Here is a 22,702-nt window from a genome sequence, read left to right on the forward strand (position 1 = left end):
AGCACATCTGCAGACGCCATAGCAGGGACCCTGGACGTGAGGAACATGATGATCCAGCGTGTTTCAGAGAAGCACGTCTGCGGACACCATAGCAATGTCCTCGGCCAAGGGGAACATGCTGATCCAGCTCGTTTCGGACAGTCAGGTCTGCGGATGCCATAGCAGGGTCCCAGGCCGCGGGGAACACCCAGGTCCAGCTCGTTTCGGAAAGGCACATCTGCCGATGCCGTAGCAGTGTCCCTGGCCGCAGGGAACACGGCAGTCCAGTGTTTTTTGGACAAGCACATCTGCAGATGCCGTAGCAGGGTCCCCAGCCGCAGGGAGTAGGCCAATCCAGCCTGTTTCCGACAGGCACGTCTGCGGACACCGTACCAGGGTCCCTGGCTGCGGGGAACAAGGTGATCCAGCCTGTGGACAGGAACATCTGTGGAAGCCATAGCAGGGTACCCTGCCGCGGGGAATATGCCAGTCTAGCCTGTTTCAGACAGGCATGCCTAAGGACAATGTAGCAGGGTCCCTGGCCAAGGGGAATATGCCGGTCCAGTGTGTTTTGGACAGGCACATCTGCGGATGCCGTAGTAGGGATCCTGGCCATGGGGAACATGCCCGAGCACCGTGTTTCGGACAGGTACGTCTGCGTATGCTGTAGCAGGGTACCAGGATGTGGGAAACACGGCAATCCAGCCTCTTTCAGACAGTCACGACTGCGGACGTCGTAGCAGTGTCCCCCACCGCGGGGAGCACCCCGATCCAGCCCCTTTCAGACAGGCATGTCTGCGGATGCCTTAGGAGGGTCCCCGGCCACAGGGAACACACCGATCCAGCCCGTTTCACACAGGCACGACTGCGGATGTTGTAGCATGGTCCCCAGCTAGGGGAACATGCCGATCCAGCCTGTTTCGGACAGGCATGTCTGTGGACGCTGTAGCAGGGTCCCTGGATGTGGGGAACACTCCGATCCAGTGTGTTTCAGAGAGGCACGTTACGGACACTGTAGCAGGGTCCTTGGGTGTGGGGAACACGCTGATCAAGCCCATTACTGACAGGCACATGTGTAGATGCCGTAGTAGGGTCTGATACCGTGGGGAACACGCAGGTCCAGCCCGTTTTGGACAGGTATGTCTGTGGAAGCCACAGCGGGTCCGCGGACGCACGAAACACACCGGTCCAGCTTGTTTTGGACAGGCACATCTGTGGACCCCGGAACAGAGTCCCCAGTGGTGGGAAACAGGCCAGTCCAGCCTGTTTCAGACAAGCATGTCTACGGACACCATAGCAGGGACCCCAGCCTCGAGGAACAGGCCAGTCCAACCCGTTTCAGTCTGGTGTGTCTGCGGCCACCATAGCAGGGTTCTTGGCCTCAGGCAACAGGCTGATCCAGCCTGTTTCAGACAGGCACATCTGCGGATGCTGTAGCAGGGTCACTGGCCATGAGGAACACACCAGTCTAGGCTGTATTGCACAGAAACATCCGTGTACAACGTAGCAGGGTCACCTGCCATGGAGAACACACTGGTCCAGCCCGTTTGGGACAGGAACATCTGCGGATGCCCTAGCAGGTTCTCCAGCCATGGGGAATATGCTATCCAGCTCGTTTTGGACAGGCACGGCTACGGATGCCATAGCAGGGTCTGAGGTCCTGAGAGACATGCCAGGCTAGCCTGTATCAGAGACGCATATCTGCGGAAGCCATAGCAGGGTCCCCGGACCCTGGGAACAGGCCAGTCTAACCCGATTCAAACAGGCTTATCTGCGGATGCCATACCAGAGTCCCCATCCGTGGGGAACACACTAATCCAGCCCAGTGCGGACAGAGACATCTGCGGCTGCCATAAAAGGGTCCGTGTATGTGGGAAACATGCCGCTCCAGCCCGTTTTGGACAGGCACATCTGCAGATGCTGTAGCAGCTTCCCCAGCCATGGGGAGCATGTTGATCCAGCCCCCTTGTAGACAGACACATTGGCAGACACAGTAGCAGGGTCCCAGGCTGTGGGGAACATGTCGATCCAGCCTGTTTCGGACAGGCATGTCTGCAGATACTGTAGCAGGGTTTCTGGCTGCAGGGAACATGCTGATCCAGCCCGTTTCGAACAGTCACATCTTTGCATATCCTAGCAGGGTCCCCAGCCATGGGGAACACAGTGCTCAGGCCTGTTTCCGACAGGCACATTGTTGGACACCATAGCAGGGTCCCCAGGTGCGGGAAACACACAGGTCCTAGCCCCTTTTCAGACAGGGACGTCTGTGGATGCCACAGCAGGGTCCCTGGGCATGGGGAACAAGCCGGTTCAGCCCATTTCAGACAAGAATGTCTGCGGATGCCATAGCAGGGTCCCCACACATGGGGAACGTGCTGGTCCCGCCCATTTTGTACAACCACGTCTGTGAACGCCGAAGAAGGGTCCCCCGCCCCAGGGAACATGCTGATTCAGCCTGTTTTAGACAGACATCTACGGATGCATTAGCAGGGTCCCTGGCCAAGGGGAATATGCCAGTGCAGTGTGTTTCAGAAAGGCACGTCTGCTTATGCCATAGGAGGGTCCCTGGCCACGGGGAACACGCCAGTCCAGTGTGCATCAGACAGGCACAGCTGTGGATGCCGTAGCAGGGTCCTTGGTAGTGGGGAACATGCAGATCCAGCTCATTTCTTACAGGCATGTCTGTGGGTGCTGAAGCAGGGTCCCTGGCCTCGGGGAACATGCCGATCCATCCTGTTTCAGAGAGGCATGTCTGCGGATAATTTAGTAGAGACTCCAGCCATGAGGAAGATGCCGGTCAAGCCCATTTCGAACAGGCACGTTTGCGGATGCCATAGCAGGGTTCCCGGCAGCGGGGAAAATGCCAATCCAGCCCTTTTCAAACAGGGACATCTGCAGATGCTGTAGCAGGGTCACCGGCCATGAGGAACACACCAGTCTAAGCCATATTGCAAAGGTACATCCGTGTACAACATAGCAGGGTCACCTGCCATGGAGAATACGCCATTTCAGCCCGTTTGGGACAGGAACATGTGCAGATGCCCTAGCAGGTTCTCCATCCATGGGGAATATGTGGAACCAGCTCGTTTTGGATGGGCCCGGCTACGGATGCCATAGCAGGGTCTGAGGTCCTGAGAGACATGCCAGGCTAGCCTGTATCAGAGATGCATGTCTGTGGAAGTGGTAGGATCCCCGGACCCTGGGAACAGGCCAGTCTAACCCGATTCAAACAGGCGTATCTGCAGATGCCGTACCAGAGTCCCCATCCGTGGGGAACACACCAATCCAGTCCGTTTTGCACAGAGACATCAGTGGCTGCCGTATAAGAGTCTGTGTATGTGGGAAACATGCCGTTCCAGCCTGTTTTGGACAGGCATATCTGCAGATGCCGTAGCAGGTTCCCCAGCCACGGGGAGCATGCTGATCCAGCCCCCTGGTAGACAGACACAGTGGCAGACAGAGTAGCAGGGTCCCAGGCTGTGGGGAGCATGTCGATCCAGCCTGTTTCGGACAGGCATGTCTGCAGATGCTGTAGCATGGTTTGTGGCTGCAGGGAACATGGCGATCCAGGCCGTTTGGAACAGTCACATCTTTGAATGTCATAGCAGGGTCCCGAGCCATGGGGAACACAGTGGTCCAGCCTGTTTCCGACAGGCACATTGTTGGACACCATAGCAGGGTCCCCAGGTGTAGGAAACATGCAGGTCCTAGCCCCTTTTGGACAGGCAAATCTGTGGATGCCGTAGCAGGGTCCTTGGTAGTGGGGAACATGCAGATCCAGCTCATTTCTTACAGGCACGTCTCTGGACGCTGAAGCAGGGTCCCTGGCCTAGGGGAACTTGCCGATCCAGCCCGTTTCGAACAGACACATCTTTGGATGTCGTAGCAGGGTCCCCTGTGATGGGGAACACAATGGTCCAGCCTGTTTCCGACAGGCACATTGTTGGACACCATAGCAGAGTCCCCAGGTGCGGGAAACACACAAGTCCTAGCCCCTTTTGGACAGGCACATCTGTGGATGCCATAGCAGAGTCCCCAGGCATGGGGAGCAAGCCGATTCAGCCCGTTTCAAACAAGAATATCTGCGGATGCCCTAGCAGTGTACCCACATGCAGTGAATGTGCTGGTCTCACCCGTTTTGGACAACCACGTCTGTGAACGCTGTAGCAAGGTCACCAGCCATGAGGAACACACCAGTCTAGGCCGTATTGCACAGGTACATCCATGTACATCGTAGCAGGGTCACCTGCCACGGAGAACACGCCGGTCCAGCCCTTTTGGGACAGGAACATGTGCAGATGCCATAGCAGGTCCTCCGGCCATGGGGAATATGCAGATCCAGCTCGTTTTGGATGGGCTCGGCTGCGGATGCCATAGCAGGGTCTGAGGTCCTGAGAGACATGCCAGGCTAGCCTGTATCAGAGACGCATATCTGCAGAAGCCATAGCAGGGTCCCCAGACCCTGGGAATAAGCCAGTCTAACCCGATTCAAACAGGCTTATCTGCGGATGCCATACCAGAGTCCCCATCCATGGGGAGCACACCAATCCGGCCCGTTTTGGACAGAGACATCTGGGGCTGCCGTAAAAGGGTCCATGTATGTGGGAAACATGCCGTTCCAGCCCGTTTTGGACAGGCACATCTGCAGATGCTGTAGCAGCTTCCCCAGCCACGGGGAGCATGCTGATCCAGCCCCCTTGTAGATAGACACGTTGGCATACACAGTAGCAGGGTCCCAGGCTGTGGGGAACATGTCAATCCAGCCTGTTTCGGAGAGGCATGTCTGCAGATGCTGTAGCAGGGTTTGCGGCTGCAGGGAACATGCCGATCCAGCCCGTTTTGAACAGTCACATCTCTGCATGCCATAGCACGGTCCCCAGCTGTGGGGAACACAGTGGTCCAGCCTGTTTTCGACAGGCACATTGTTGGACACCATAGCATGGTCCCCAGGTGCGGGAAACACACAGGTCCTAGCCCCTTTTCAGACAGGCACGTGTGTGGATGCCACAGCAGGGTCCCCGGGCATGGGGAACAAGCCGGTTCAGCCCATTTCAGACAAGAATGTCTGCGGATGCCATAGCAGGGTCCCCACACATGGGGAACGTGCTGGTCCCGCCCGTTTTGTACAACCACCTCTGTGAAAGCCATAGCAGGGCCCCCCCTCACAGGGAACATGCTGATGCAGGGTGTTTCAGACAGGCACGTCTGTGGATGCCCTAAGAGGGTCCCCGGCTGAGGGAACTCGCTGATCCAGCCTGTTTTAGACAGGCACATCTACGGATGCATTAGCAGGGTCCCTGTCTGAGGGGAATATGCCAGTGCAGTGTGTTTCAGAAAGGCATGTCTGCCGATGCCATTGTAGGGTCCCTGGCCCAGGGGAACACACCAGTCCACTGTGTATCAGACAGGCACATCTGTGCATGCCGTAGCAGGGTTCTCCACCATGGGGAACATGCAGATCCAGCTCGTTTCTTACAGGCACGTCTGAGGACGCTGAAGCAGGGTCCCCAGCCTTGGGGACCATGCCGATCCAGCCTGTTTCAGAAAGGCCTGTCTGTGGACAACTTAGTAGGGACCCCAGCCATGGGGAAGATACCAGTCAAGCCCGTTTCAAACAAGCACATTTGCAGATGCCATAGCAGGGTTCCCAGCAGTGGGGAAAATCCCAATCCATCCCTTTTCAAACATGGACATCTGCAGATGCTGTAGCAGGGTCCCTGGTCGTGGGGAACACGCCAATCCAGCCAGTTTTGGACAGGCATTTCTGTGGACACCATAGCAGCGTCCATGGTCATGGGAAACACACCGGTCTAGCCCATGTCATAGAGGCTCAGTCGCGGAAGCCGGAGCAGAGTCCCAGGCAGCAGGGAACATGCTGGTCAAGCCCGTTTTGAACAGGCACATCTGTGGACGACATAGCAGGGTCCTGGGCCATGGGGACCAGGCAGATCCAGTCCCTTTTGGACAGTCACATCTGCAGATGCTGTAGGAGGTTCCCCAGCCATGGGGAACATGCCAATCCAGTCTGGTTTGGACAGGCACATCTGCGGATACTGTAGCAGGGTCCTTGGCCATGGCAAACACGCTGATCCAGCCTGTGTCAGACAGGCACATCTGTGGACACTGTAGCAGGTTCCCTGGCTGTGGGTAACACATCAATCCAGCTTGTTTTGGACAGGCTTGTCCTTGGACGCTGTTGCAGGGTCCCTGGCCATGGGGGAACATGCTGGTCCAGCCCATTTCAGTCAGGCACATCTGAGGATGCTGTGGCAGTGTCCCTGGCTGGGGAAACAGGCCAGTCCAGCCCGTTTCAGTCCGGCATGTCTGTGGATGCTGTACCAGGGTCCCCAGCTGTGGGGAAAACACCAATTCAGCCCATTTCAGACAGGCACATCTGTGTACCCCATAGGAGGGTCCCTGACTGCTGGGAACATGCTGGTCCAGCCTATTTCAAACAGGCACACATGTGAATGCTGTAGCAGGGTCCTGGGCCACGGGGAACATGCAGGTCCAGCATGTTTCAGACAGGCATGTCTGCAGACAGCACAGCAGGTTCCCTGGCTGTGGGGAACAGAACTGTCCAGCATGTTTCAGACAGGCACATCTGAGGATGCCATAGCAATGTCCCTGGCTCTAGGTAACATGCTGATCCAGCCTGTTTTGGAGAAGCACATCTGTGGATCCCACAGCAGGGTCCTCGGCCCCGGGAAACACGCCCATCCAGCCTGTTTCAGACAGGCATGTCTGGGGACACCGTAGCAGGGTCCCAGCTGCAGGGAACATGCTGTTCCAGCCGTTTCAGACAGGCACATATGTGGACATTGTAGCAGGGTCCCTGACTGTGGGGAATACACTGGTCCAGCCCATTTTTGACAGACCCTTCTGCAGACTCTGTAGCAGGGCCCCTGGCCATGGGGAACAGGCTGGTCCAGCCTGTTTCAGTCAGACATGTCTTCAGACACCCTAGCAAGGTCCCCAGCTGTGGGGAACATGCTGGTCCAGCCTGTTTAGGACAGGGACATCTGTGGACACCATAGCAGTGTCCCTGGCCATGGGGAATACTCCGGTTCAGCCCATTTCAAACAGGAATGTCTGCAGACACCGTAGCAGGATCCCTGCCCACAGGGAATATGCAGTTCCAGCCTGTTTCAGAGAGGTATGTCTGCGAACGCCATAGCAGGGTCCCCAGCCACAGGAACAGGATGGTCCATCCTGTTTCAGTCAGGCATGTCTGTGGCCACCCTAGCAGAGTCCCCGGCTGTGGGGAACATGCCAGTCTAGCCTGTTTCAGACAGGCGTGTCTGTGGATGCCATAGCAGGGTTCCTGGGTGAGGGGACCATGCCTATCCAGCCTGTTTCAGACAGGCACATCCATGAATGCCGTAGCAGGGTCCCTGGCCAAGGGAAACACACCAGTCCAGTGTGTTTCAGACAGGCACATCTGCAGACACCATAGCAGGATCCATGGCTGTGGGGACATGCCAATCCAGCTCTTTTCAGACAGTCATGTCTGTGGGCACCATAGCAGGGTTCCTGGGCCTGGGGAACACTCCAGTGCAGCATGTTTCAGACAACCATGTCTGTGGATGCCATAGCAGGGCCCCCATCTGTGAGGAACACTCTGATCCTGCCCATTTCGGGCAAGCACGTCTGTGGAGGCCATAGCAGGGTCCACGTACATGCCAATCCAGCTTGTTTTAGACAGTCACATCTGTGGATGCCATAGCAGGGTTCCTGGCCCTTGGGAACACTCTGGTCCAACATGTTTCAGACAGCCATGTCTTCAGACACCATAGCAGTGTCCCCACCTATGGGGAAATTGCCAATCCAGCCCGTTTCAGACCAGCACATCTGTGGATGTTGTACCAGGGTTCCCAGCCACAGGGAACATGCTGGTCCAGCCCTTTTCAGATAGGCACATCTGCAGACATTGTAGCAGGATCTCCAGCCATGGGAAACATGCCAATCCAGCCCATTTTGGACAGGCACATTTGCATATGCCATAGCAGCATCCCCACTCATGAGGAGCACACTGATCCAGCCTGTTTTGGACAGGCATGTCTGCAGATGCCATACCAGTGTCCCTGGCCATAGGGAACATGCTGATCCAGCCCACACCCTGGCAGCATTCCACTGGACACCCCCCCACCCCCGCTCCTCTGGCCTCTTGTCTGTATTTCCACCTGGATCCACACTGCAAACACACAGAGGACACCAGACCACCAGAACACTGTACTGGGTAAGTTGGAGTGATCATCACCTCCCATCAGCACTAGGACTATCTTCAGGGGAAGGGCAGCTGGAACCTGCAGTACAACCCTGCAGAGTTCAACCCTACAAGAGGACAGGGAGCTCAACTTGGGACTTGCAGGCAGAAATCTGCCTGAATTTCATGGGTCTGTGACTGTCTTTCTGAGACTCATTGACTTATATCTACACATTGCTACCCATGTTGTCCATTGTGACAACAGAGACATACCCTGAAAGAGGCCCTTCATTTTCATTTTTATTTTTTATTTTCAATATTAGTATTATTGGTTTTTTCTTTTCTCTCTTTTCTTTTTCTCCTCTTATCTTTAATTTTTTCCTACTCTTTGCAAATTTTTGTTTTTGTCTCCTTTTTTGCTTCTTTCTTTTTTCTTTCCTTTCTCTCTCTCTTATACTCATTCTCTTGCTGTCCTACATTGTTCATCTCCCTTTTTCTCCCTGTTCTGGCCCTCATTTGGAGCTCTTTCTTTTTCCTTCTCTCCTGTGTCCTCTGGCCTCACTGCTACCCTTCCCCTATCCTTCTACCTATCTATCCCTCCCTCCCCAACTCCTTCTAACTCCCCATCCCGAAGGGTAAAGTTGTTATATTGAAGAGGTTATTCACTATAAGTATGTTGGGTTGGTCCTCAATCTTGATTTAATTCACACAGTTAAAGGTGATAGATTAATAACTACCACAAAATGTCATTTTCTAAGATGTACTTGATGCAATGGTGTTGCTGATTATATCACTTGGGCTAAGCTGTTGTTATTGATCTAGTCAGTGATCCTTCCTGGTATAATGAAAATGAGATAGCCTCAGAGTCATTAGAGACTCAAAATTTAAAGACCAGCTATATCTGGAACACACCTCCGAGAAGCAATCATTCCACAAGGGTTCTAATTACAAACAACAAAAATACTTACAATAAGCAATTTCAAAGTATCAACCCAGGAGTTAAACCAAGGACAGTACCAAAAACAAAAATGAGAAGACATTTAAGCAAGGCACAAACTCAGACTTCCACCCCACCAAGGATAAACCCTGGGGGAAATGAGGTGGAAAAGTCTGATAACCAACCACCTGAACACCCTGAACTGATAGCACAGGAAGTAATAAACAGTTGAATGAGAAAAACTCTAAAAAATTCTAGAAAAATTCAAAGCAGAAATAATCTCCCAGATATCTACAGAGATGGTGAGCAGAATGAAAGTCATGATTAGAGGCTCTAGAACAGAAACAGATAAAAAAAAAATAGATCAGCTCAGAAACATACTGGAAGCCATGAATACCCAGCATAAGAAAGAAATGGAAACCATGATTGCCCAACATAAGAAAGAAATGGAATCCATGAAACAGATTCAAACAGATACTCAGGACATTAAAAACTCCATTGAAATATCCACAGCAGATTAAGGGAATCTGAAGATAGAATTTCAGATATAGAAGACAGGATTGAGGTTAAAGACCATGAAAACAGAGATTTTGTAAAAATAGTAAGGGACCACGAGAAATCAATCCAATAGCTGCTAGATGATGCAAAGAAGAATAACATAAGACTGATATGAGTCCATGAGAAAACAGGAGAAAACACAATTGATATAAAAAAACTGTTCACAGAAGTAATAGTGGAAAACTTCCCAGACAGAGGTAGAGAATTAAATATACAGATAATTGAGCCATATAGAACTCCATCTAGCCATGATAAAAAAATCTACATCTAGACATATAATAGTCAAGATCCCAGAAACCCAACAGAAGAACAAAATCCTACAAGCAGTTAGAGAAAAGAAACAAATCACCTATAAAGGAAAGCCCTTCAGAATCACAGCAGACTTGTCAATGCAAATCCTGAAGTTAAGGAGAGCCTGGAGTGAAGTATTTCAAGCCCCAAAAGAAAATAAATTCCAACCTAGACTGTTGTATCCTGCAAAATTATCTTTCAAAATCAATAGGGAAATTATATACTTCCACGACAAAGAACACCTGAGAAATTTGATGAACACCAAACTAACACTCCAAACAATTCTAAGCAATATCCTAGAAAAAGACAATGAAGGTCACAACTCCATGAGGCCCAACAGAGGGAAGCCACCAGGCAAGGTAAGACACTAAAGGGAAAGGGGCAGAAATAAGAAATTACAGAGCCAACAGTACAACATCATGACAAGGATGAGTCAATATCTATCAATTATAACTCTCAATGTTAATGGCCTCAATTCACCAATCAAAAGAAATAGACTGACAGAATAGATTAAGAAGCAGAATCCAACAATATCCTATATACAAGAAACACACCTAACTCAAAAAGAAACTCATAGACTGAAAGTAAAAGGATGGAAAACAGTTCTCCACACCACAGGAACCCAGAAAAAAGCAGGGGTAGCAATCTTATTTGCAGTCAAAGTAGATTTCAAACCAAAACTAATTAAGAGAGACAAAGATGGTCACTACATCCTTGTGAACCGAACAATCCAAGAGGAGGAGATGACAATCCTAAATATATATGCACCAAATACAAATGCCCCCAAATATAAAAAACAAATATTAGTGGACATGAATAACCAAATAAACACTAACATAGTTGTAGTGGGGGACCATATCCCACTATCACAAATAGATCATCTAGACAAAAATTTAATGAGGAAATTCTAGAACTGAGCCAAGTTATTGAACAAATGGACTTAATAGATGTTTACAGAGTGTTCCACCCCACAAAATTGGAATACACATTCTTTTTGGCTGCACATAGGTCATTCTCCAGAATAGACCACATGCTGGCTCATAGGACATGTCTAAGTAAATGTAGAAGAACTGAAGTTCCACCCTGTATGTTATCAGACCATAGTGCAATAAAATTGGAGATCAATAACATAAGAAACCACAAAACCCCCACAAACACATGGAAACTGAATAACACCCTCTTAAATAACCAGTGGGTTACAGAAGAAATTAAACAGTTTCTACAAGTAAATGAAAATTCCAATACAATATACAGGAATCTATGGGACACAATGAAAGCAATTCTGCGAGGGAAATTCATAACAGTGAATGCCCATATTAGGAAAACAGAGAAAACTCAGATAAATAACCTAATGCAGAACCTCAAACTGCTAGAAAAAGAAGAGCATGACAAATCCAAAGCTTGTACAAGAGAGGAAATTATAAAGATCAGAGTAGAAATCAATGCAATGGAGACTAAGAGAATAATAAAAAAAGAAATCAATGAATCAAAGAGTTGGCTTTTTGAAAGAATAAATAAAATCAATAAACCTTTAGCCCACCTTATCAAGAAAAGGAAAGAAAAGGCACAAATACATGCAATTAAGAATGAAAAAGGTACAGTGCCTGGCTCAAAAGCACAAGGTCCTGAGTTCGATCCCTGCTACCAAAAAAAAAAAATGAAAAATGTGAAGTCACAACAGATTGAACAGAAATCCAGAGGATCATCAATACCTACTTTGAGAACCTGTACTCCAATAAATGGAAAACACAGAAGAAATGGGCAGATTCCTAGATACATATGAATTGCCAAGGTTAAATGAAGAAGATATAGAAATTCTAAACACCCCAATTACAATGAGTGAAATTGAAAATGTAATAAAATATTTACCAACAAAGAAAAGCCCAGGTCCTCATGTCTTCACTGCTGAATTCTACAAGACATTTAAAGAAGAACTATTGCCATTACTCTTTAAACTCATCAAGAAAATTGAAAGGGAATCAATACTTCCAAATTCATTCCTGAAACAAGTGTTACTTTGATTCCAAAACCAGGGAAAGACCCAACCCAAAAAGAGAACTACAGGCCAATCTCCCTAATGAACATAGATGCAAAAATCCTCAACAAGATACTAGCAAACAAAATACAGAGGGTCATCAAGAAGATCATACACCCTGACCAAGTCGGATTTAACCCAGGGATGCAAGGATGGTTCAACATTCATAAATCAATAAGTGTAATACACTCTATTAACAGAGTCAAGGACAAAAACCATTATGATCATTTCAATAGATGCAGAAAAGGCATTTGACAAAATCCAACACTCATTCATGATAAAAACGCTACAGAAAATTGGAATAGAAGGTCTTTATCTAACCTGATTAAGGCTATTTATGAAAAACCAACAGCCAACATCATACTAAATGGTTAAAAACTGAAAACTTTCAGGCTAAAATCAGGAACAAGACAAGAATGCCCACTATCACCACTCCTGTTCAGTATAGTTCTGGAAACATTAGCCACAGCAATTAGAAAAGAGAAAGAAATAAAAGGAATAAAGATAGGAAAGGAAGAAGTTAAACTCTCATTATTTGCTGACGATATGATACTTACATAGAAGACCCAAAAAACTCTACCAAAAGACTTCTAGACTTAATTGACAGATTCAGTAGTGTAGCTGGATACAAGGTCAACACTCAAAAAACAATAGCCTTCTTGTACACAAATAACAGACTCACTGAGAAAGAAATGAGGGAAACAATCCCTTTCACAATAGCATGCAAAAAAATGAAATATCTAGGAATCAATCTAACAAAGGAAGCAAAAGACCTCTATGCTGAAAACTACAGCACTCTGAAAAAAAAAAAGATTGAAGAGGATACAGGAAAATGGAAAGACATCCCTTGCTCCTGGGTAGGAAGAACCAATATAGTGAAAATGGCCATACTTCCAAAACTACTATATAGGTTTAATGCAATGCTGATTGAAATTCCAACAATATACTTCACAGAACTAGAGAAAACAATCCAAAAATTTGTCTGGAACCATAAGAGACTTAGAATAGCTAAAGCAATTCTAAGCAACAGAGACATGGCTGGGGGTATCACAATCCCCAACCTGAAACTATAGTACAAAGCGACTGTGATAAAAACAGCATGGTACTGGCAAAAGAACAGACCTGAGGATCAGTGGAATAGATTAGAAGATGCAGAAACAACTCCAGACATACTCAGACATCTCCTCTTTGACAAAGGAGCCAACCACCCTCATTGGAGGAAAGATAGCCTATTTAATAAACGGTGTTGGAAAAACTGGATTTCAACCTGCCAAAGATTCAAACTAGACCCATACCTATCACCATGCACTAAACTAAGATCTAAGTGGATTAAATATCTAAATATTAAAACAGAAACACTAAACTTGCTGGAAGATAAGTTAGGTAGAACTCTTGAAGACATTGGCGTAGGAAAAAACTTCATGAACAAAACTTTAGTAGCACAGGAACTAGCACAAAGAATCAACAACTGCGATCTCATCTTTTTAAAAAGCTTCTGCACTTGAAAAGAAACCACCAACAGAGCTAAGAGACAACCTACAATATGGGAAAAAATTTGTAGCATCTGTACCTCAGACAAAGGACTACTAGCTAGAATATATAAAGAATTGAAAAAAATCGGACCCCACAAATTCAAAAACCCATTTCAAAAATCAGCATCCGAAATGAACAGACATTTCTCAGACAAAGAAGTAAAAGCGGCAAACAAATATACGAAAAAATGTTCAACATCACTGGTCATTTGAGAGATGCAGATGAAAACAACACTGAGATTCCACCTCAACCCAGAAAGAATGGCTGCTATCACGAAATCAACCAATAACAAATGCTGGCAGGGATGTGGAGAGAAAGAAACCCTCCTCCATTGTTGGTGGGAGTGCAGACTGGTGCAACCACTGTGGAAATCAGTGTGGAGATACCTCAAATAACTAGGACTAGAGGTCCTCTTTGACCCAGCTATTCCCCTGCTAGGTATCTTTCCCAAAGAATTAAAAGATTCATACCACAGTGATATGTGTGCACCCATGTTCATAGCAGCACAGTTTGTAATAGGTAAATCTTGGAAGCAGCTCAAGTGCCTATCAACTGGTAATTGGAAAAAGAAGATGTGGGATTTTTATAAAATGGAGTACTATTCAGCCATAAAGAATGAAAAATTAGAGTCATTTATAGCTAAATGGATGCATATCGAGGCCATACTCTTAAGTGAAATAAATAAGACACACATATGTAAATACTGAATAGTTTCTCTAGTTTGAGAAACTGGTAGTGTAAACAAGGGTTAAAATGATTAAAATGAATAACTGATAATTTGAAATAGGAAAAAAGGTCCAAAGATGAAGGAGTGAAGGGAGGGGAAGGGGAAAGGCAAGGAGGGAAAGGAAAAACTATGAGAAAAAAATGGAAATGATATCTATGTAAATAGGGAAAGGTGGAGGGGTTGAAGGGCCCACAAGTAATGGGGAAAAAATAAGAACCAAGATACAACATGTACAGGTACAAACACCCAATGATAAATGTAAATGAATTGTTTAAAATGTACCACTAAAAGAACTTAAGAAAAAAAAAGAAATGATTGCTACAGGTGAATGGGGAGTGACATCTGTACATTTTCAGGGCTTACAGATTTTTCTCAGTGGGACAATCTTATATCATTTGCAATAAACTTCCAGAATAGTGTACAAGTTTTTGTAGGGGGAAAAGACAATTTTGAAGTAGCATAGAAGAAACAAAGATAGGTGGAAATGAGACAAGAAAACTCAATATTTGGGGGAGGGTTTCTTTTATTCCCTTAAAACTCTGGGCCAAATTTCTACTCACCTTTGCACATAGGTATGAGAATCACTTAAGCAGTGTTGTATGGCAAGGTTTATTAGCCCTAAATTTACCTTGTCTATCTCATCTCCATTCAAGACACCGAGTAAGACTGAGGACACCAAGAGTAACTGAAGTAATTTTCAGGAACACCAAATTGCCAGCTTCTATAATGTCCAATTCCAGATACCCGTGAAACAAAACCTGGAAGTCTCCAAACCTATAATCACCTTGGCTTCCAGGGAAAGCATAGCCTTGAAAACCACTCCATGATGAAATCTCCTCCCTCCAAGCAGCAATAGTCACCTCATGATGGGAATGGAGGGAGCTTCTCTACCAAGCAAGAGCAATCATCTCATGGGAACCAAGTTGTCCCTAAGGACTCCTCCAGAACTATGAAACCAGAACTGAGATAACTGGCCAGACCCTGGCCCACCTCAGCTAGTCCACTAAAGCTGGCCTTGTGCTTTTTTGAGGGGACGAGTCTGAACCACTGCATCAGTGTTCCCCCTTCCTTTCTAACTCTCCCTGATAAATCTGCCTACACCGATGCATTCTGAAATTATTTTTCTGTGACATGCATCAAGAAACTACTCAGTGGGCCCATTTGAGGTCCTTATTTCCTCTTATAGGACCTCCTTTGACTCCATCTGGTGACAATTTTATGATCTTAGAGAATAATCCAAACTCTACTTATAAGATATTAAACTTCCAGGAATTTATTATGAGAGTTTATTGAATGAAACAAAAAGATTTTTACAGTATGTTCACATTATACAATACTATGACTCCATTAAAAAATAAGGCCGATCTATGTATTTTGTCATGACAAACTCTCAGCATTTAATGTTGCATGAAATGACTGACTGACTCTCTCTCTCTCTCTCTCTCTCTCTCTCCCTCCCTCCCCCTCTCTCTCCTAGTTGTGTGTATCCATGCATTTGTGATTGTATAGTAAAAGGATTCCTGGAGGATTTCTGAAAATTGGTAGCAATGTCTCAGGGAAACTGATAAACTGGGCAACAGGAAAAAAAAGAGAAATTACTTGTATGTTTCTGTTTTACTTTGTCCCTTGAAAAACAATCAGCTTTGTATTTCTTTGTTTCTATAGATATAAGGCTATCAAGGGTGAACAAAATATTTTTTTTAACAATAACAGTTTTTTGAAGCTGTTAAAAAAGCATCATTTTATTTTTTATTGGAGTTATTGAGAGGATAGAATATAATGCCAGGCATCTTTTCACCAGGAATAGCAACCTGTGTGATACTGAGTTGAATATGGAGGAAGTCAGAGAATAGAAAGAGAGCAGGACTAATTTTTGAGGATATCATTTGAACATGTGGATCCAGCCATGCCTGACTGATGACTCATTCCTGGAGTTTACAATCTTGGGAGCTGAGAACTGTCCTCTTGTGATAAACCAATTAGACATGGGTTTCTGCCACTTACAAATGAAAGTGTTGATAAATACACGTGGAATGCTGCCCTGGCGTTTTTCATATGGCTTTTATATAAGTGCAGAATATTTTGCTAATTGGTTTATGCCTTCAGTTTTTATACATTGTCTTTTGTTAAAATGATTATGATGTTTCTTTAGAGATATTTTACTTTCTTTTTCTGGTACCAGGGATCCACACATGACCTGTCTACCTTGTAGAGCCAAGATGGAATGCAGAGGAAAGTACTGATTACAATGTTATTTCACAACTAGAATTATACTGGAAGAAAGAGTGAAAATAGTCAGAATTGCCTTATTTAAGATTTTTCTTTGCATTAAGAAATAGTCCTTATTTTTGCTTATAAATGTAAATGTAAAGCCACAGGAAAACCAGACACCTCTGACCTTTATCACTGAGCCTAAAATTTCCTGCCCTTGTCTTTTGGACCCTGAGGATGAGGTTTCCAAGACAACCCTAATCAAAGCCTCATCTACTACTATACTACTACGAAGCTTAAGGGTTTTTCCCACTTGCCCTTTGGAGTCTGAGATCCCTCCCCCTTACCCTTTGGGGTCTAAGGGTGAGGCTTCTAAACCAGCCATAATTAAAGCCTCTGTGTGACTATATCCATCTGTAGCTGATTTTGTTCAAGCCCCTCAAGGACAAAACCCCTTATAAGAAGTAAATGGTGAATTTGCACATGTGTGTGTCCATATATCTTTTTCTCTCAGTGATCTCAAACAGATCAAATGAGACCTAGGAAAGTTTTCATACAACCTCTATAAGTACATTGATGTCTTTAGAGAACTTACTAATACCTATGAATTAGACTGGAAAGATGTAATGTTACTTTTAAATCAACTATTGACTTCTAATGAGAGACAAGCAGCATTACAAGCTGCCATTGCATTTGGAGATGAATATCATATTGTTAATTTTAGAAGGCCATAAGACAGGCAGCCTGGGGAACAGCTGGTTCCTACCAGAGCCCAAGTAGTTCCAACACAAGATCCCAACCAGACAGTAGATTGGAATAGGAGACATCTTCAGACATGTACTCTTGAGGGTCAAGAAGAATGGAAACCAAGTCCTTCAATTGCTTTAAATTATCAACTATTCCACAGGATGAAAGGAAAAGTCTCTCTGTCTTCTTAGATCACTTATAAGAGGCATTGATCAAACAGACATCCCTGGCTCCTGATTTGATAGAAGGATAGATTATTCCTTTTTATTTTTCTGGTATCAGGAATTGAACTCAGGACCTTGTGCTTGCCAGTAGGTGCAGTGTTGCTGAGCTACTAGGATGGATTATTTTTAAAGACAAGTTTATTACCCAGTCAGTACCAGATACTAGGAAAAAGCTACAAAAGATGGCTTTTCCTTCAGATAGCCCACTTGATACTTTAGTAAAGATTGCTTTCTAGGAAACAGAGAGACCAAGAGAAAGCAGCAGCTTCAGCAGCAGCCCTAAAAGAAATAGACTGTAATTCTGATCCTCAAGACTGCAGGAAGAGCTCGACGACTAAACCCACCTGCCACCACTGCAAAAAGCCAGGCCAGCTTAAGAAGGTCTGTGACAAGAGGCCTCCTGGTCCATGCCCCGATTGCAAAGGTGACCACTGGAAGTTGAACTGCCCTCTGAGGCCCCAGAGCTCAGACCCATCTTGCCAGGTGGTCCAGCAAGACTGAAGGGTCCCAGGGACTCTGCCTTCTCCCTCTGGCTAGACTGTCATTTCCACAGAGGAGCCCTGGGTAATCATGACTATAGAGAGAAAATAAACCAGCCTATTTCTGGACACTGGCATGTGTCTCTCAGTCCTTCAACCCTGGCCTGTCTTCCAGCCATCGTACCTCAGTGAGAGGAGTCAAGGTAGAGGAAGTAACTCACTACTTTTCTCAACCCTTAAGCTGTAACTGGGATGGCCTTCTCTTCACCCATTCCTTTTTAATTATAGCTGAAAGTCCAGTTCCCCTCCTGGGGGGAGACATATCTTGTCTTATTTAAATATTATACTATACATGCGCCTAGATCAGGTATGCTGCCTTCCCCTTGTGGAAACAAACAAATTCTCAAGTATGGGCAACTAAATGTAGAATAAGAAGAGCAATAAAACCTGCCCCAATACAAATACATCTCAAAGATCCTACTATTTTTCCTCACCAGAGACAATACCCTTGAAGGCCTGAAGTTAAAAAAGGATTATTGCTATAATCGACAAATAAGGGTGTGAGGTTTGCTTAAAGTCTGTAATAGCTCATGCAACACTCCAATCTTGGGAGTTAAAAAACCCAATGAGAATGAAGATTGGTACAGGACCTTAGATTGGTAAATGAGGCAACAGTCCCAATCCACCCAGTGGTATCTAATCCATACATTCTCCTTTCTCAGATCCTGGAAGATGCTGGTTGGTTGTCAGTGTTAGATCTAAAAGATGCCTTCTTTCTTGTATTCCTTTACATACAGATTCCCAATTTCTTTTTGCTTTTGAAAATCCTCACAACCAGGTCTCTCAACTGACTTGGACTATGCTTCCTCATGGATTCAGAGACAGTCCTCACCTTTTTGGACAAGTGCTTTTCCACAACTTGGCATGTTTCAAAATTTGCCAGGTCACAGTCTTGCAATATGTAGATGTTATACTATAATGTGCCCCCTCAGAAAAGCTCTCTAGCCAAGGCATCCAAGCTCTGCTGAATTTTCTAGTAGACAGGGGTTATAAGGTTTCTAGATCTAAAGGCACAATTTTGCAAACTTGAGGTAAAATATTTGGGCCTTATCATACCTAAGGGAACCCAAAAGTTAGGAGAAGCAAGAAGTAAGCTGATATTTTCCTTCCCACAACCCAAGACCCTAAAACAGCTAAGGGGATTCCTAGGAATTACAGTCTTCTGTCACCTTTGGATAGGGTATGGTGGGGCTGCACAACCCCTCTATCAGCTAATAAAAGAAGCCCAAAAGGCAGATAACCATATTTTAACCTGGGAACCAAACTGCATTTCAAAAATGTAAACAAGCGCTTCTAAATGCCCCAGCACTGAGTCTACCAACAAAACATGGTTTCAATTTGTATGTTGGTGACAGGCAAGGCATGACTTTGGGAGTGCCTACACAGGATTGAGGACCTGCTCAATAGCCTGTAGGGTATCTGAGCCATGAATGTAGACATTGTAGCAAAGGGACTGCCTTGCATGCCTTGGAGCTATAGCCAATACAGCTCTCCTAGTACCAGAGGCATCCAAGCTAATTTTAGGTAAAGATCTAATTGTATACACACCTCACAATGTGGCAGGACTTCTTTCTTCCAAAGGGAATCTAAGGCTATCAGACAACTGACTTTTTAAATACCAGGCTCTACTTCTAGAAGGACCAACCATTCAAATAAGGACATGTTCCTCCTTAAACCCTGCCACCTTTCTACCAAAAAAGAAGGAAATTGAGACTGAAATACATGACTGTGAACAGTAATTTTCCATATATACACAGCCAGAGAAGAGTTGTTAGGCACACCACTTATTGACCCTGATTTGATCCTTTTCTGTGATGACAGTTCATGGAAAATGGGACAAGAAAGGCAGGGTATGTGGTAGTGACTCTACATCAGACACTTGAAAGTTCCTCACTTGTGGCTGGGACTAGTGCCCAGTTACCAGAACTCAGCTGACAAGGGCTTTACAACTCAGTGAAGGACAAAAAGTCAATATTTATACTGATTCAAAGTATGCTTTCCTAGTGTTGCATTTATATACAGCCATATGGAGGAAAGAAATTATCTGAATGCCAGTAGACCTCTCATAAAATATCATAAAGAGATAGATGAACTTTTATCATCAGTCTATATGCCTTCCAAAGAAGCAGTAATTCACTGTAGAAGACACCAAAAAGGAACTGACAAAGTATCTTGCAGTAATTAACTGGCTGACACAACTGCAAAAGAAGCTGCTTGAGGGCCTCCCCTTCAGGTCCCCCTGATCTGAGAAGGGCCTCTTAATCATACCCAACTCAAATATTCTCAGAAATCGAGTGGGTTCTCTTCCATGAATGCCAATTCCTTTCATCAGGATGGATATAATCAGATGATGGTAAATTGTTTCTGACATTGGCACTAGTCAGTGGAAAATTATTAACCTTTCACTTAGGAAGAGACAAGACCCACCAGATGGCCTCAAAGTTATTCATGGAAAAGAACTCTCAGACAGTACAACAGATAGTTAAGACATGTGAGCTCTGCCAAAAGAACAATACTCTTAACCAGACCATAGCCCCTCCAGGTATACAGAGACATAGTAAATACCCTAGAGAAGAATGGCAACTTGATTTTACTCTTATGCCAAAGAGTAAGGGACTACAGTATACATTGGTCTGGGTAGTTACTTTCATAAACTGTGTTGAACCGGGGATTTAGCTCAGTGGTTTCTCCACCTGCTGCGCAAATGCAAGGACCCGAGTTCGATCCCCGGTACACACACAAAAAATCTATAAACAGTGTTGAGGCCTTTCCTTGCAGAACAGAAAATGCAGAAGAGGTGTAAAGGTTTTGGTCTCAGAAATCGTCCCCAGATCCAGACTTCCTTAGAGCTTACAGAATGACAGTGGGCCTTTGTTTAAAGCAACAGTCACTCAAGGTGTCTCTCAGGCATTGGGCATTCTCCATCACCTTCATTGTGCCTGGAGGCATAGCTTAGCCCACCATTACAAAATAACTGAGTGGCCTATAAACTCCACCCTTAATATCCTGGGCATAATTCTAAAAATGCCACTGAAACCTCTTACAGGCACTAGTAAAACCTCTGTTAAGAATGAAGGTCTTATCATCAGAACCAACAATCATAGATATCAAGATAGCTACCTCCAAATATGAGATGATTATATGTGGTTTACTCCAACTATATGACAGCTTAGTAGAAAGACCCCCTTATGTTAAGAACAAAGAAATCATTCCTATTCTCACTGGCCTAACTCTACTAAATACTTGGGATCAACACCCTCAGAACAATGTATACACACTATAACTTTACAGTCAAAGAATGGTTTGCAACAGAGTGGTTTAATTGCCTTGGAATTAGATGGGAAGCCCCCAGTGGCACTCATTGGTTCTGTGGAACCAATTTGTGGCCCTGGCTATGCCCTGGATGGAAAGGGAGATGCACATCATTACAAGGCAGGAGTGTTGAAAATATTGACAAACCTGTAAACTTACCCCATCTACAACATTGATGGTCTAGAAGTGTGTTTCACTGGTATGATCATTTGGGTTCTTTGTCCCTTCCCTAGGATTAGAGGATGTTATGCAATACATAGAGGCCTTGACTAACTATATTCAACCAGCCTTAAATGACACTTTGACTGGTCTCTTTCTCCTAAATGAAGAAGTAAAATTGAGATAAGCCATCCTCCAAAATTGGATGACATTAGACAGCAGCACAAGGGGGTACTCATGCAACTGTAAAAGCTGAATATTGTATGTACGTTCCTGATACTTCTGCTAATATCTCAATCACTATTCAGGATATTAAATGACAAAGCCAGGCATTTATCTCAGTGGTTCTGCCTCCTGCCTTGCAAGCACAAGATCCCAAGTTTGATCCCTGGTACCAAAAAAACAAAAAACAAAACAAAACAAAATGTTAAGAAAAGATCTTTGAAAAAAGCAAACAAAGATATTAAATGACAGGTTAAGGCCATGTCAGATTCTGAAATTCTAGACATTTTCCTCATCCACTTTGTGGGAGGCTATTACTGGCTCTTTCTGGTGGAAACATTTGTTGGTTGTATTCATAATAGTCTTGCTGATCTTATTGATTGGCTCATGTATACTTAACTCTTTCTTTGGCCTTGTCTCCTCCAGACTTAAAGCTATATGCCTACCCAAGATGAGAATGCCAGATGTCTATCCACAGTCTTTAGATAGAGTTTCTAGAGTATCTCTGACTGCCAATCACAACTATGACCCCCTTCAGCCAGAAGTAGCCAGAATGATCATTGTCCCTTGCCCCCTCAGAGCAGTTCAAGGTACTTCCAGAGGGAGGAATATTATAGACAGATAAGTTAGACAGAAATATTACAGGCAGTCAGATATGTCTAGGCCCTTGAGAGAGTCAGGACAAAGGTGAAACAAATCACAACTGTGGCTGAAGACATGTCAGTTGGAGATCAGGCCTCAAGATAAAGACAAAACAACCAGGCCTCCATACTTCCTCAAAAGACAAACACTGGGCTTAATGAAGTCTAGATAGACATCAGTCACCCTGGTGGGTGACCTCTGGATCCATCATTTCCTACAAAGAGTCTTTGTTCTCTCCATGTACCCTTGTTATGTGACTTGTTTCCCCATTGGATCATTATTACCTAAGTGACTATACTTGCAACCTTACTGGTAACCCACATTGTACCCATGTGGGTTTTGCTTATAAAACGTCCCTGTAGGCTGGGGATTTAGCTCAG

At 45.3% G+C, this 22,702-nt stretch overlaps 2 long non-coding RNA genes across 3 annotated transcripts in view; one reads left to right on the top strand and one right to left on the bottom strand.

The window, feature by feature from the left end:
• Window positions 1–22,702, top strand: part of LOC110344651 (uncharacterized) — a 78,121-nt gene that overhangs the window by 29,932 nt on the left and 25,487 nt on the right. Inside the window, exon 4 of one of the 2 annotated variants that reach the window (XR_015444770.1) lies at window positions 17,685–18,800. The exons of the other annotated variant lie outside the window; for it this stretch is intronic. This is a non-coding gene — a long non-coding RNA (uncharacterized LOC110344651). Of the gene's footprint in view, window positions 1–17,684; window positions 18,801–22,702 lie in introns of those variants that run through there. 2 annotated transcript variants of the gene reach the window in all.
• The window catches only part of LOC147822942 (uncharacterized), a 106,026-nt gene that overhangs the window by 25,321 nt on the left and 58,003 nt on the right, over window positions 1–22,702 (bottom strand). The window lies entirely within an intron of this gene.

The sequence above is a fragment of the Heterocephalus glaber genome, unplaced genomic scaffold (assembly GCF_053883595.1).
Source record: "Heterocephalus glaber isolate CG9 unplaced genomic scaffold, H.glaber_assembly_v1.0 deba00001606, whole genome shotgun sequence".
Taxonomy (NCBI): Eukaryota; Metazoa; Chordata; class Mammalia; order Rodentia; family Bathyergidae; genus Heterocephalus; species Heterocephalus glaber.